General features: G+C 49.7%; 1 protein-coding gene across 4 annotated transcripts in view; it reads right to left on the bottom strand.

Moving 5' to 3' along the window:
* CEMIP (cell migration inducing hyaluronidase 1) overlaps positions 1-15572 on the bottom strand; it is a 160708-nt gene that overhangs the window by 90363 nt on the left and 54773 nt on the right. The gene's annotated exons all lie outside the window — the stretch shown is intronic.

Here is a 15572-nt window from a genome sequence, read left to right as displayed (position 1 = left end):
CAAGGAAGATGGAAGATTCTGTGTGCAGCCACTAAAACCCAGTGCAGCGGAATAGGCAAGTCCACAGAGACAGAGGAGGTTCTGCCTCTGGTCGCTATAGGCTGGGGAGGAACAGTGGAGAGCGACTGCTGATGGGGAGGGTCTCTGCTAACTGGGATGACCAAATGTTCAAAAAATAGATAGTGGTAGTGATGATGGGTACATAGCTCTGTCAATATAGCAAATACTACTGAATTTTATTGGGTTTGTCAAAAAGTCCATTCAGGTTTTTTTTTCATAAGATGTTACAAAAAACCTGAATGAACTTTTTGGCCATTTCAATCCACTTCAAAAAAAATGAATTTTATGGTTTCTCAGTCTTGTCTGACTCTTTTGCAACCCTGTGGAGCCATGGACTGTGACCTGCTCTGTCCATGGGATTAGCCATGCAAGAAGAATACTGGAATGGATTACCATTTCCTCCTCCAAGGGATCTTCCCAACCCAGGAATAGAACCAGAGTCTCTTTATGTCTCCTGCATTGGCAGGTGGATGCTTTACCACTAGCACCACCTGGGAAGCCCCAGGTGAGTTTTATGGCATGTAAATTAAAATCTCAATTAAAACTGTTAGAAAAAAACAGCATTGTCACTAGGCATTGTCACTTGCTCTCCATATGTCTTTGGACATGTCAGCCTCAGTATTCTAATCTATAAAATGGGGATGGGCATGCTCTAGAGAGTGAGTGTGAATCATGGGACACTTATGAGTACTCATTAAACACTAGAGCCATCAATCATTGTTACATAAGAATCACAATTTGAAATTGGACTCGGCTTATGTGATTTGCACGCATCACTATAACGCTTTCAACAGCACAGCTCTGTGAACAATTTTGCTTCTGTTCGTAGGCACAGATGGAGATGAGGCTCAGAGAGACGCTCACAGGCCCTCACCTAGGCAAGAGCTGAATGAAGATTCAAATCTCGACTTGTCTCACTCCAAGTCTGTCATCCATTTATCTGTTCTCTTATTCATTCAATAGTCCAGCTCTGACCCAGGCACTGGGGAACCAACATTCAACAAAACAGCCTTGATCCTAATCCTTTTGAAGTTCAGTCTCTTGGGGTGACCAACATGTATCAAATAGTCACAAAAATCAAGTGCATAACAATAAACAACATAGTTACGTGAAGTGAAAACATGGGATGCTCCAAAGGAGAACAACAGAAGTACAGACGAATGTAGGCTGGCAAGGGGGTGGGCAGGGAGAGCCTCAGGACAGCCAGACCTGCAGGACGCAGCGACCTGCACCAGGAGGAGGGGAAGCGTGCTTCTGGCGGGCTGAGTGACGACGTGAGCACGTGACTGTGGGTCCCCCACCCACTGTGTGCGTGAGTGGGTGGGAGGGGGAGGTCCCCACTGATACTGCAAAAGGATTAGGCAAAAACTGCTCCATCAACCTTCCTTCCTCATTCCACATGTTCTGGCCCAAAGCAGGAAGATCGTGTGGTGATGCAGACTGAGCAGGCTGGGAGAGGAGGCACCTGTCTGTCACCTTCCAGGAGTGGTTTCGGGGTGGGGTTGGTGTAGTGGAGGGCGTGCCCACCTAGGATGGGGTCAGACTGAGCTGTTGATGGGATGGGTGGGATGAGGTGTTTTGGAAGGGCTCACCCAGATCTGAATGGCAGAAGCGGGAGGGGCCAGCCCTGGAACGTCTCTTGGCTCCCCTGTCACTGCGTGCAGCTGCGTGAGCCTCCATGACCTCGGCCTTCTCCCACATTCCTGGCTCTAATCCTGCCTTGCCTGTCACACCCAGTGACTCGAGCTGCCTCACGGACAGGGCTTTCAATCTCATTATGGTTCACCTGCCCCATTGCAGGTGACAGCTCAAGTCACCACAGAACTCTTGAAGGCTGGAATAAGTGCTGGCCTGGTCCCATTGAACCAAAGTCAAATTCATAGCAGCATTACTCAGACACCTGTCTTCCCTGGATGGAGACCAGAAGACCAGGTAACCAGAGGGAAGAGAAGATGGCAATCAGCATTTCCGGCGTTTCCTCTTTGATTTATCCCTGAGGTTTCTCCTTTATGAAATAATTATATGCTAGCCAGTGCTTCCCAGGTGGTGCTAGTGGTAAAGAACCTGCCTGTCAATGCAAGAGACATGTGAGAGGTGGGCTTGATCCCTGGGTTGGGAAGATCTGCTCAAAGAGGGCACAGCAACCCCCTCCAGTATTTTTGCCTGGAGAATTCCATGGACACAGGAGCCTGGCGGGCTACAGTCTGTGGGGTCACAAAGAGTCGGACATGACTGAGGCGACAGCATAGCACATTTACCAGCTGGAACACAATATTTGCTTAATACACATCTTAAATCTATTCCTCTTCAAACAATTCCTTCGTCCTCTAATAAATCAGTGTCAAGTCACTCGTTACTACAAAAATGTTTTAAAATCTGTCCATGTTTGAAATCATTTCATAAATCGCTCATCTTTGGGACACTGTGGGCTAGCTGACGTGGACATTCTTTCTCAAGCACAAACAGGCACTAGACGTGGTATGTGATGGTTCTGGGGCCCTGGGCCCTGCCTACCAGGGCAGCTGGGTCTGGTGTCTCCCCAGCTCCCGCACCAGGACTGGTCCAGCCCAGCCTTGACTGGCTCCTCACCCCAGCCTCACCAGGCTCCCAGATCAGCCTCCATCACCCGCAAACTCTCTGCTATCACCAGGTAAGCTCCCTGGTGCTGGCACACCCTGAAGGGGAGGTGGGGACCCAGGAAGTGAGGGGCAGCCCCATCTGGCCCCAGCCCACCATGGAGCAGCTGCTCAGGTTCAACTAGCTTTAAAAAAAAAAAAAAAAAAAAAGCCTTCACTGAAATGAGCAGACATTCCTCTCCAGGCCGCCCCAGCCCGTGAGTCATTCTGGGGGTGGGTCTCAGGATTCCACCCCCACTGTGGAGGCAAGGGCCACCCAAAAAGCCCAGAGAGGAAGGAGCGGGCAGAGCGGTGGCCTAGCTAAATCTGGAAGAGGGGCCTGCAGCTGTTGCCACCCCCTCCTGCCCCTACATCCTGGCATTTGGCTTATTTACCGGCCTCTGCTTCTGGAGGGAGCCCTGCCAGCTCTTCTGCCTGAGACACCCAGAGCCTTTAGGGAGGGGGTACAGGCCGCCTGGGGGGCTCGGGCAGCTGCGGCTCAGCTCCAGGAAGGGAGGCAGTACACCAGCGGCTGGGGTCACTCGAGCAGGAAGTCCACGCCCACTGACCAGCTGCTCGTGAGCTGTAGGTACCAGGGAGGTCGGCTTGGGTTGCTCCAACCTGCCCAAGTAGTTGCTGGTGGCAGCCTTGGGGGGCCCTGCCTTCCTCGGAGGGGAGCATGTGAGGTTGGCTCCCCCCGGGCAGGCCCCTGTGGAGAGTCAGTGACCTGAACCAGGGTAAGGCAGGCAAACACAGGGCTGCGTTCTCACTGGCTCTGTCCCTGGTTCACTGGGAGGCCATGGGCCATGTCTGATTCCTCCCCATGATTCTCCCCGTCCAGGCAGAACAAGGGGAGGTCTTTTACCTTCCCAGGGCCATGCCACCAGCAGTGTAACTTTCCTTCCTGGTGCGCCCCCGAGGGGATGCTAGGAGACAGGTAGACGGGACCCAGGGTAAGAGTCTCTGCAGGATGGGCTGTCTCCACCGTGCAGGCACACCCACTGTGCCTCCAGCCTGGAAGAAGCATTGTCTACACACCCAGCCTAGCCACCTTCCAGCACCTCCCAGGGGGCACGTGCAGGACCCACAGAAGGGCAGATACCCTTGACTGATATACCCGGAGCACCAAAATACACCAGCCTCATAGGAAAGTGAAAGGGTTAGTCGCTCAGTCATGCCCAACTCTTTGTAACCCCATGGACTGTAGCTAGCCAGGCTCCTCTGTCCATGGGATTCTCCAGGCAAGAATACTGGAGCGAGTCGCCGTTTCATTCTCTGGGGGTAACTTCCTGACCCAGGGATCGAATCTGGTCTCCCGCATTGCAGGCAGATTCTCTATCATCTGAGCCACCCAGGGAAGTCTCACAGAAGGTGCTCAGTAAATGGCAGCTGAACAAATCCATGAACAGTTGAGTAGGAAGATGGGCTCTCGAGTCAGAGTCACATTGCTGCCCCACTGTGTGACCCTGGATCAGCTGATGGCATTTCTTTTTTTCTTTATTTGTTATAAGCTGTTCTTAAGAAAATAGATCTCTATGAGGAAGAATTGCTTTACAACTTGGTAATTTAACTTGAGGGACCAAAACATAAACCACAGTATACCTGATAGGGGACTATAAGGAATTTTAGATTTTTTTTAAAACATATATATTTTTGAGGAGAAAGTGAATACCATCACTGACTTTATACTAGCCATACACATTTTTTTTAGTTAATTTTTATTGGATATAGTTTCTTCTCAGATGGTGTGGTGGTAAAGAATCCACCTGCTGATGCAGAAGACTCAAGAGATACAGGTTCAGTCCCTAGGCTGAGAAGATTCCCTGAAGAAGGAAATGGCAACCCACTCTCCAGTATTCTTGCCTGGGAAATCCCATGGACAGAGGAGCCTACAGTGGAGTGGCTCTAGGGCTACAGTCCATGGGGTCCCAAAAAGTGACACAACTGAGTGATCGAGCACACACATAGTTGCTGTACAATGTCGTGTTTGTTGGTTTCTGCTGCACAGCTAAGTGAATCAGCTGTATGTATATATATATCCCCTCTTTTTCAGATTCCCCTCCCATCCAAGTCCCCACAGAGCACTGAGTAGAGTTCCTTACGCTGCAGAGTAGGCTCTCATTAGTCATCTATTTTATGCACAGTAGTGTACACCTGTCAATCCCAATTATCTAGTATTTCTGAATCTCACTATAGTCACCAAAAAAGTGAGTCTGGCTCTCCTGGGACCATGGTGAGGATGAAGTAAGAGAGACCATTGAAGTCGCTTTGCTTTCTGGCACAAAGCAGGTTCCCTATTATCACTAACAAGATCACTCTACCTAACACCAACATAACTTTCCTTCCAAGGAGTAAGTGTCTTTTAATTTCATGGCTGCAGTCACCATCTGCAGTGATTTTGGAGCCCAGAAAAATAAAGTCTGAAACTGTTTCCACTATTTCCCCATCTATTTCCCATGAAGTGATGGGACCAGATGCCATGATCTTCACTTTCTGAATGTTGAGCTTTAAGCCAACTTTTTCGCTCTCCACTTTCACTTTCATTAAGAGGCTTTTTAGTTCCTCTTCACTTTCTGCCATAAAGGTGGTGTCATCTACATATCTGAGGTTATTGATATTTCTCCCAGCAATCTTGATTCCAGCTTGTGATTCTTCCAGCCCAGCGTTTCTCATGATGTACTCAGCATAGACGTTAAATAAGCAGGATGACAATATACAGCCTTGACGTACTCCTTTTCCTATTTGGAACCAGTCTGTTGTTCCATGTCCAGTTCTAACTGCTGCTTCCTGACCTGCATATAGGTTTCTCAAGACGCAGGTCAGGTGGTCTGGTATTCCCATCTCTTTCAGAATTTTCCACAGTTTATTGTGATCCACGCAGTCAAAGGCTTTGGCATGGTCAATAAAGCAGAAATAGATGTTTTTCTGGAACTCTCTTGCTTTTTCCATGATCCAGCAGATGTTGGCAATTTGATCTCTGGTTCCTCTGCCTTTTCTAAAACCAGCTTGAACATCTGGAAGTTCACAGTTCACATATTGCTGAAGCCTGGCTTGGAGAATTTTGAGCAGTACTTTAGTAGCATGTGAGATGAGTGCAATTGTGCGGTAGTTTTGAGCATTCTTTGGCATTGCCTTTCTTTGGGATTGGAATGAAAACTGATCTTTTCCAGGCCTGTGGCCCCTGCTGAGTTTTCCAAATTTGCTGGCATATTGAGTGCAGCACTTTCACAGCATTATCTTTCAGGATTTGAAATGGCTCAATTGGAATTCCATCACCTCCACTAGCTTTGTTCATAGTGATGCTTTCTAAGGCCCACTTGACTTCCCATTCCAGGTTGTCTGGCTCTAGATGAGTGATCACACCATCGTGATTATCTGGGTCGTGAAGATCTTTTTGTATAGTTCTTCTGTGTATTCTTGCCACCTCTTCTTAATATCTTCTGCTTCTGTTAGGTCTATACCATTTCTGTCCTTTATGGAGCCCATCTTTGCATGAAATGTTCCCTTGGTATCTCTAATTTTCTTGAAGAGATCTCTAGTCTTTCCCATTCTTCTTACTCCTTGGAAGAAAAGTTATGACCAACCTGGATAGCATATTGAAAAGCAGAGACATTATTTTGCCAACAAAGGTCCATCTAGTCAAGGCTATAGTTTTTCCAGTGGTCATGTATGGATGTGAGAGTTGGACTGTGAAGAAAGCTGAGTGCCAAAGAATTGATGCTTTTGAACTGTGGTGTTGGAGAAGACTCTTGAGAGTCCCTTGGACTGCAAGGAGATCTAACCAGTCCATTCTGAAGGAGACCAGCCCTGGGATTTCTTTGGAGGGAATGATGCTGAAGCTGAAACTCCAGTACTTTGGCCACCTCATGCGAAGAGTTGACTCATTGTTAAAGACTCTGATGCTGGGAGGGATTGGGGGCAGGAGGAGAAGGGGAAGACAGAGGATGAGATGGCTGGATGGCATCACTGACTCGATGGACGTGAGTCTGAGTGAACTCCGAAAGTTGGTGATGGACAGGGAGGCCTGGCGTGCTGCGATTCATGGGGTCGCAGAGTTGGACACGGCTGAGTGACTGAACTGAACTGAACTGAACTGAACTGAACACCAACATTTCAAAGGCCACCCTGCAGCATCTAACTTAACACTTCTCAGGGCAACGCTTTTCCTCTGCTGCTCTCAAGCCCAGTTGGTGGTATCCACCCAAGCGTCTAAACAGAAACCAGGGTTCCTCCTGGCTTTTCTCATTGCTCATCCCTGGCACTGTGGTATCCAGTGCATCCCCTTCATCCTCCCTCTGCAGGTCTCCGGCCTCCATCTCTTCTCTGTCCCTGCCTCCGCAGCCCCAATCTTCTCTCAAGCCTCACTCCAGGGACTGCTGGTCGTCCCCCCTCCCCCAGGCTCCTTCAGCACCATAAACTTCCCTCTGCCCCACCCTGGTTGCAATCATCCATCTGCCCACCTGCCACCTTCACTGGCTATGGGCCCCTGGAGAGCAGGGAGCAAGACATGTACTCAATAAATATTTGCTGGACTGATGAGTCAGTGAACATAGGAGACCAGAGGAAAGGTCCTGGTGGGTGGAGAGAGGCCAAGCAGGAAGAGGAGAAAAGTGGAAGCATATTTTATGCATAATTTATTACCTTTCAGGCCACCATGGTTTCATTTAAAAGAGAGGAAGGTAAAAGATGAAATGGAAATACATCTATAAAACATGAGCAGATGGTATCCAACTTATTTGTTCCAAAATTGTGTTTATAAGTTGGTTGCTTAGAACATGGCATTGTATCTTCTGTTAAAAATTCAAATCAAGATCTATGACAGACTTCTCTGGAGTTCCAGTGGTTAGGAATTCACCTTTCAATGCAGGGAACACTGATTCGGTCCCTGGTCTGGGAAGATCCCACATGCCACGGGGCAACTAAACCCATAGACACAACTACTGAACCCATGCGCCCTAGAGCGCATGCTCCGCAACGAGAAGCCACCGCAATGAGAAGCCTACTCACGGCAACTAGAGTTGCCCCTGCTCACCACAACTAGAGAAAGCCTGCGTGCAACAATGAGGATTTAGAGCAGCCATAAAGAAACAAATTAAATAGAGAGAGAAGTTCAATGGCAAATATAGATTAGCTGTTAACATATGTGCCATGGACTGTGCCAGGCATCTTCCATAATCTTTGTATCGAACCCCCTCCAGGGAGGAATTCCTATTCCCATTTTACAGATGAAGGAAGAGAGTTGCAGGAAAATCTGGTAAATGTCTCAAGATTATGCAGCTCATTAAAGGAAGAGTTGAGTTGACTCCAGTTCTATTTCTAAATCTTGTGCTTTCTTCCGCTAAGCTGAACTGTCTTTAACTCCCAGCAACATTGCCAGCTGCTCTGATTGGTTGGCCACCAGCCTTGCAGCTTCCTCATTGGCCAGTCCTTCTGGGGGGAGGGCTCTGGTGGCCACAAAGACCTATGGGATTGTAAGCTGTGGACGGAAGGGAGCAGTGAGGGAGAAAAGAGCCTCCTCATTGGCAGGCCTTATCAGCTAAACCACAGAAGGTCAGGCCAAGTGCCACTGGAAATGCCTGAAAGAGAAACAAGGTTCGAGTTCTGAAAATCATTCCCCCTCTTCTCCTGCCCCTATAACTGCACCAAGATGGCAGATGCAGAAGAATTGGAGCAGTTTCCGCCGTTTTGGGGGCTTCCCAGGTAGCGCTAGTGGTAAAGAATCTGCTTGCCAATGCAGGAGATATAAGAGACTCAGTTTTGATCCCTGGGCCTGGAAAATCCCCTGAAGGAAATGGCAACCCACTTCACTATTCTTGTCTAGAAAATCCCATGGACAGAGGATCCTGGTGGGCTATAGTCCATGGGGTCGTAGAGTCAGAAATGACTGAAGCAACTTAGCATGCACGCACTACCCTTGTGGGGGAATGAAGGCAGCATGGTGCATTCCTTGCCTGTGGACTTTAGGGCCCCTCTTCAAACCTTCTCTCCATCCCACCTTCATCCCGTCACCTGTGTGGGGATCCTTTGCTTAGGCAGTACTTGGATTCTCAAGGCCAAGAGCAGAGGACACTAACTGGCAGCTGAGGGACCAAGTCTGGCCTGCAGAGGTGTAGCTCAGCCTGCATAGCATCATTGAGAATTTCAGAAATTGAGAAATTTCACACAAGTGTTTTGATGTTCAGCTTTACTGGGAAATCTGACAACTTGGGGCCAAATCCCCACATGGCAACGATCAGCTGGCACCGAGCTACAGTTGCTCCTTCACGGCGGGCATGGTCTCTCCCTGTCTTGTAAGAGAAGGGAGTGGCTTCGCAGCCACGCTGGGCCGGGGTCTGGGCTAGCAGCTTGAATGTTTCCACAAGCTGTGTCCTCCTCCATTTGTGGCCAGTGGGGACAGAGGGCAGCTTTGTCAGCTAATGGAGTGGAAGCGAGGCGGCCACTCCGTGGGGAGCCAGCCTGCCCCCGAGCCTGCCTGCTTCTTGACCACAGGACTCTGTCCACTCCAGGAAACCTGCTGGTATTTCTAATGTAACCAAAACCACCTCTGGCTTCCTGGCCTGGACCCCCTCGCGTTCCCTCGCATGGCCCAGGCTGCTGCATCCAGGGCACCTGGGCAAACATTCAGGGGCTTCAGGGCCCAGGGCCTCAGGCTGGGGCCCCCAACAGTCCCAGCGGTATGGCCCATGTCCCTCCCGGGGCCACTAGGGGGTCCTGCCAGAACCAGGCCTGCTGATGGGTAGCCTGTTTCAGAATCACCAGATATTTCATTCCCACTTCAAGGAGCTTCCAGAAAAAAATCCAAACAAATATTTAGAGATGACTATCTTTCCACAGTCCTAGAGGAAGCACCAAGGCAGAGGGCAGAGACAACAGGCCTTGCGGCGGGGTCCGGGCCCTGGAAGAGGGTCAGAAAAGGTCTGACTGCTCCCAGAGGGTCTGCCTGCTTCCAGCTCACCAGTTCCAGAGCCCCTGCATCAACCTGTGGAACCTGAGAATCTGGGTCATCTCTGCTTTTTCTCTGTCTGGCATCCTCTCCCTTCTATCGCATTTCCAAACCAAGCTTCCCTTCCAGGGCCCTGGGGAGCACCAGCCCTCTGGACCCCAGCCTCTGATCCGCTCTGAAGTCTCTCTCGACTTTGAACCCACCCCGCTTTCCACCTCCTACCAGAATTGTGCGTTTACGATTGTCTTCCATTGCTGGCCTCAGCAACCCTTGAGAGGAGGAAATTCAAAAAGACTCAGTTTCAAATCCAGACCCCATCCTTACTAGCTGTGTGACCTGGGACCCAATCCCACCCCTCTTCTTACAGTTCTGTTTCCTCAACTGTCAAGTGGGATTCATAGTGCCCACCTGGCAGGGCTGCTGTGATGATGAAGGATGAAAACACGTGTGATATTGCTGTTCAGCAGAAATTAACTCGATGTTGTAAAGCAACTATACTCCAATAATTAAATAAAACAGCAAGAAAGAGTGAAACAACCAACAAGGATATACTGTACTATTTAACACAAGGAGTTATATTCATTATCTTGTAATGACCTATAATGAAGGACGATCTGCAAAAATGTTGAATAACTATATGGTGCACTGGAAACTAATACAATGCTGTAAATCAACTATACTTCAATTTTTAAGCAATGAAAATACATGTGAAGTCTCTAGCACGATGCCTGGACAAATAAAAAGCCTGGATGGGGCTTCCATAGTGGCTCAGTGGTAAAGAATATGCCTGCCACAGCAGGAGACAAGGGTTCAATCCTTGATCTGGGAAGATCCCACATGCCGCCGAGCAACTGAGCCTGTGCGCCACAACTACTGAGCCTGTGCTCTAGAGCCCTGGCGCCACGGCTACTGAAGCCTGGCCGCCATAGAGCCCTCTCTCCACAACAAGAGGAACCATCGCACTGAGAGGCCCGTGCACCGCAACTAGAGAATACTCCAGCTTGCCACAAGCAGAGAAAAACCCACGCAGCAATGAAAAACCAGCACAGCCAAAAATAAATACACAAATACAATCATTTTTTTAAAAAGTTCCAATGAACCACGGCTGAATGAGTGCGTTCCACAGGCATCTGACTCTGTGCTGTGGCTGCACACAGCCCACAGGGGTGGCGGTGTATAAGGGAAATAGCTTTTCTCCTGTGTGCTCCCTGCCTTCGGAGTCCTGCTTGGAGAGTTGCCGGTACAGCAAGGCCTCTCATCCTCGTCCCCTTTCTCAGTTCTGGGTGAGTGACCTAGAGCAGTGGGAGCACTTCACTAGCCAGCTCTGATCTCCCCAGCCCACGTAGACACTGCAGAAGCCACAAAGCCAAACGTCTCTCTCCCAGCCACCCTCCCCACTCTGCAGTCTGCAGCGGCCTGGCGCCCTGTGCGCTCTCTGCCGCCCGGGGAGGCCAGGGGCTGTCTGGCCTGCTCTGCAGCCGAAGGAGGTACGGAGACCCCTGCAGGCCCAGTTTGGGGCAGGGATGAGGGATGAAAAGCAGGACAGAAAGCCACCAGCGACGTTGCACTTGACTTATTCAGAAGCTCGTTTCCTCAAGTTCCATACTCAACTCACCCTCAGTTACAGACAAGCTTCCCTTTCCTTTCTTTGTGTCCTTAACTCATTCTTTTTTTTCCCCCCTTTTATTTTATTTTCCTTGAAAGTGCTTGTTGCTCAGTTGTGTCCAACTCTTTGCGACCCCATGGACTGAATCCTGCCAGGCTAATCTGTCCATGGGATTCTCCAGGCAAGAATATTGGAGTGGGTTGCCATGCCCTTCTCAAGGGGATCTTCCCAACACAGGGATTGAACCTGGGTCTCCTGGATTGCAGGCAGATTCTTTATTTTCCTTAACTCATTACTAAGTCGGGCCTGCCTAGAAAACACACACACACACGCACACACGCACGCACATAAGCCTTGACTTCTGACTGTGCCTCCTCTGAACAGAGCACTGCTGTGCTATGGAATGCGGTTCCTGCTGACTGAGGAGAAATGGCATTCAGGCCCCTGGGCAGGGCACCTCTTACCTGAGTGGGTGTGAGTGAGCGTCCCTGCCCCCTCCACCCGTCAGCTGCGTCTCCCCCCTCCTCCCACAACCCCCGCAGCCCCAGCTGCAGCCTCCACTCCTTCCCCACTCCAAGGGCTCAGCTGTAAGTCAAGATGCCTCAGCTCATGTGTGCCAGACACCCTTGAGCAGAGCCCCCATACCTGGGCACCAAAGCTGCACAGGCCACTCTGGGTGCCCCAAGAGAGCAGGGCAGGAGTGGGGAGCATGCATCTTGCAGCCAGGCAGGCCGCACCCAACACTCACTCTGACCGTTACTCGCAAGTTGCCCAATTTATCTTAACCTCAGTGTATTCCGTTGTAAAATGGGAATTCATGCCTCATGTCCAAAGAGATGATGTGGATGTGTTCAGTCATGTCCAACTCTGTGCGACCCCATGGACAGTAGCCATCAGGCTCCTGTGTCCATGGGTTCTCCAGGCAAGAACACTGAAGTGGGTTGCCATTTTCTTTTCCAGGGACTCTTCCGACCCACTGATCGAACTTGACTCTTCCTGCACCTCCTGCATTGGCAGGCGGATTCTTTACCACTGAGCTACCTGGGAAGCTCAGCGTTCTTTCAGGTCTTGCTGTTTTGAATGCCTCTTTCCCGAGAGCCTGGGAATCCCTCTGCTGACCTGATTCCAGACAATATCACTGGTCATCTGTACACGTCCCGTCTCTCTCGGTCCATTCCATCTACGCATCTATCTATCAGTCTGGCGAGCCTGGAATCCTGTGCAGCAACATTCTCTCTCCGTTGGCAGCGTCCTACAGTATCTGATTTAGTTCTGTTGTTTCTATAAAGCGAATCCTGCGGGCGAGTCAGATTCCCCGAGGACCCAGGCTGTCAGGAGAATCTGGTGCTGCTCTGAGGTTATAGCATTACCACCTGCGCCTCAGGGTGCGCCCCAGCTCAGACTAGACCCCATCCCTTAGCCTACATTCAGCTGAGGATTGCAGATAGGAAGGGACCTCTGGACTGGGTCTGTCACGAGAGAAAGGGAGGGTGATTCCCCGGCCAGCTCTGCAGGCTGGGAACTAGGGTGGGAGAAACTGGAAGTAACCTTTCTGGAATATGGAGGAGGGCATGGCAATCCTCTCCAGCATTCTTGCCTGAAGAATCCCATGGACAGAGGAGCCTGGTGGGCTAGGGCTCAGGGCTTCCCTGGTGGCTTAGCAGTAAAGAATCCACCTGCAATGCAGGAGATGCAGATTCCATCCCAGGGTCAGGAAGATCCCAGGGAGGAGAAAATGGCAACCCACTCCAGTATTCTTGCCTGGGGAATCCCATAGACAGAGGAACCTGGTGGGCTATAAGGCACGGGGTCACAAAAGAGTCAGACACGACTTGGTGACAAAACAACAAGAACAGGGCTCAATGCAGCCAGGGTCTCTGAAATCCTTCTAGCACTTCTCTGCTCGGTCCTCCCAGTCCTACCTTATTGTTCCGGCTTGTTATAAAAAGACTACCTGAACTTCCTAGTGCTGTGATTCTGGTAACAGCCTTTTGCTAAAAACCCTATTGGCTGGAAAATGAAAATTTGGGCTTGGAATCTGATAGCAGACCAAAATTTTCTGCCTGATACAGGATGGAGCGCCTTTGGATTTGATAGGGGAGGAGAAGAGGGGAGTGGCTGGCAGAATATCCAGGAGGAAAGAAAGAAGGGAAAGGACTTGAACGCTTGCACGGTGAGAAAGCAGGAGTGATGCACTGAGTCAGGGCTTCTCCAGTAGCTCAGTGGTAAAGAATCCACCTGCCAACACAGGCAACGTGGATTCGACCCCTGGATTGGGAAGATCCCCTGGAGAAGGAAATGGCAACTCACTCCAGTATTCTTGCCTGGGAAATCCCATGGACAGAGGAGCCAGGCGGGCTAGAGTTCATGGGGTCGTGAGGAGTTGGACGCAACTGAGCAACTGAACAATAATTGGCAGAGACAGCTACATGTCAGAAAACCACTCTTCACCGCTACCTTCATTTCTCACAGAGAAGGTCCTTCTTCTGCTCTTCCAAACCCTGCCTTTCCCTGCCATGACTAACACCTGCCCCCAAAAGATGCTTTTTCCGTTTGAAAGAGAGAAGCAGAACTGAAGGTCAAAGCTGAGCGTCTTCAACTCTTCAGCTCAGGAAACGAAAGACCGAACCAGCATTGTGAAGCCAGGAAAATACACCAGTGGTGGAGAGGGTGGAGACATTTTCCAAGCCCTTTTTGGTTTGAAAAGAAAAATAGAGAAAAACTTAATGTGAAAAATTATTTCTCCCTAAATATATCAAGTAGGAGCCACTTTTTATGAGCAAACCAAGTTATACATGGATCTACTTTGACGTTTCCCAACAAAGGGACTTTAACATCTTTAAAAAGATACTTAAAAATAAACATGGAGATATTTCCATTTTCACCTAGATTTTTATTATGTTCTTTCGAAAACAAAAATGCCATGTTCCAGTCGGGACAAGACTCTGATCTGTCTAGACTGGTTGCGGTCAAGGGTGAGACAGAGAGAAAGGGACAGGAGAAGGGAGACAGTGAAGGGTATAGTGCCACGTTCAGGGTCCCTTGGACTGAGGCAACCCTAGAGAAATCCAGGGTGTCCACAAACTCTAGAGACACAAGAGGACATGCGCAATGTCTTCATGGACATCTCCCATCTATAGAAAATCAAATAGGATTTGTTTCCAGAATTTGCGGACACACTGTAGGTTCAGACCACCCAAAGACAGCCCGGAAGAGTCCACGTGCTTGAGACAAACTGGGCCCTTCTGTGAGCAAGACCAGCACAGGCTGGCCACCCCCGGAGGGTGAGGGTGGCCACACAGGGCCCTGGCCTTCACGTAGACCCAGGACACTATAAATGTCACAGCTGAGCCAGTGCTGACTGAGCTCCCACCCTGTCTGCTTGGGCTAGGCACTGATGAGAGGCGATCTGCCGAAAAATGCTCCTCCTTCCAGACTCAGCACTGGCGTGGTGTTCTCCTTAAAGTCTCCCATGGCATTGCCCACTCCAGCCCTAACCCTGGGTCCACGTGTATCACCAGGCATGCCACGTGTACTAAGGTTGTCTCGCTGTGTTTGTGAACTCTCTGAGGGTGGGCTGAATGGTTTGGTCTTCTCTGTAATCCAGGAGCCCAGCACAGAGACTGACATTCAGAAGGACCTCAGGTGGGACAAACGGAGAGAGTAACACTGGGACATACACATCACTGTATGTAAAACAAACAGATAGCCATGGGAGGTTGCTGTATGACACAGGGGGCTCAAACCCGGTGCTCGTGACAACATGACAGGGTAGGATGGGGAGGGAGGCGGGACGGAGGTTTAAGACGGGGGAGACACCTATGGTTGATTTATGCTGATGTATAGCAGAAACTAACATAACATTGTAAAGTACTTATCCTCCAATTAAAATAAATAAATTAAAAAAGAAGGACCTCAGGATACGATTAGTGAGTGAATCAGTGAATGTTCGCCAACATAATCCCACCCGACACCCTAAGCAGGAGACAGGCTAGAACACAACCAACCTCGAGAGAGGGTGACAAATACAAGGGAGGATGGTGTGACAAGAACACGAGGACGAAGCAGTTCATTCTGCTTGGGGACGGGGGTGCTCAAAACACTTGGCCTAGGCCTTGCAATACAAGCAGGATTTTATCAGGGAGCCACCTTGACAAACGACATTCCAGGCAGAGGGAACAGTAGGAGCAAAGACATGGTGAACTGGGGGGATTTAGATTAGCTACACAATAATTTGGTGGACCAAAATAAAAATACCATAGATGGGATACGAGGGGGCAGGCAGGAGGGTGAAGGTGGATTGCGGATCCAGAATAATTTTTAGTCCAAGAAACTTAATCTTCTTTTT

This window comes from Ovis aries, chromosome 18, assembly GCF_016772045.2.
Source record: "Ovis aries strain OAR_USU_Benz2616 breed Rambouillet chromosome 18, ARS-UI_Ramb_v3.0, whole genome shotgun sequence".
NCBI classification, from domain to species: Eukaryota; Metazoa; Chordata; class Mammalia; order Artiodactyla; family Bovidae; genus Ovis; species Ovis aries.
This window is presented reverse-complemented; position numbering and strand designations above follow the sequence as displayed.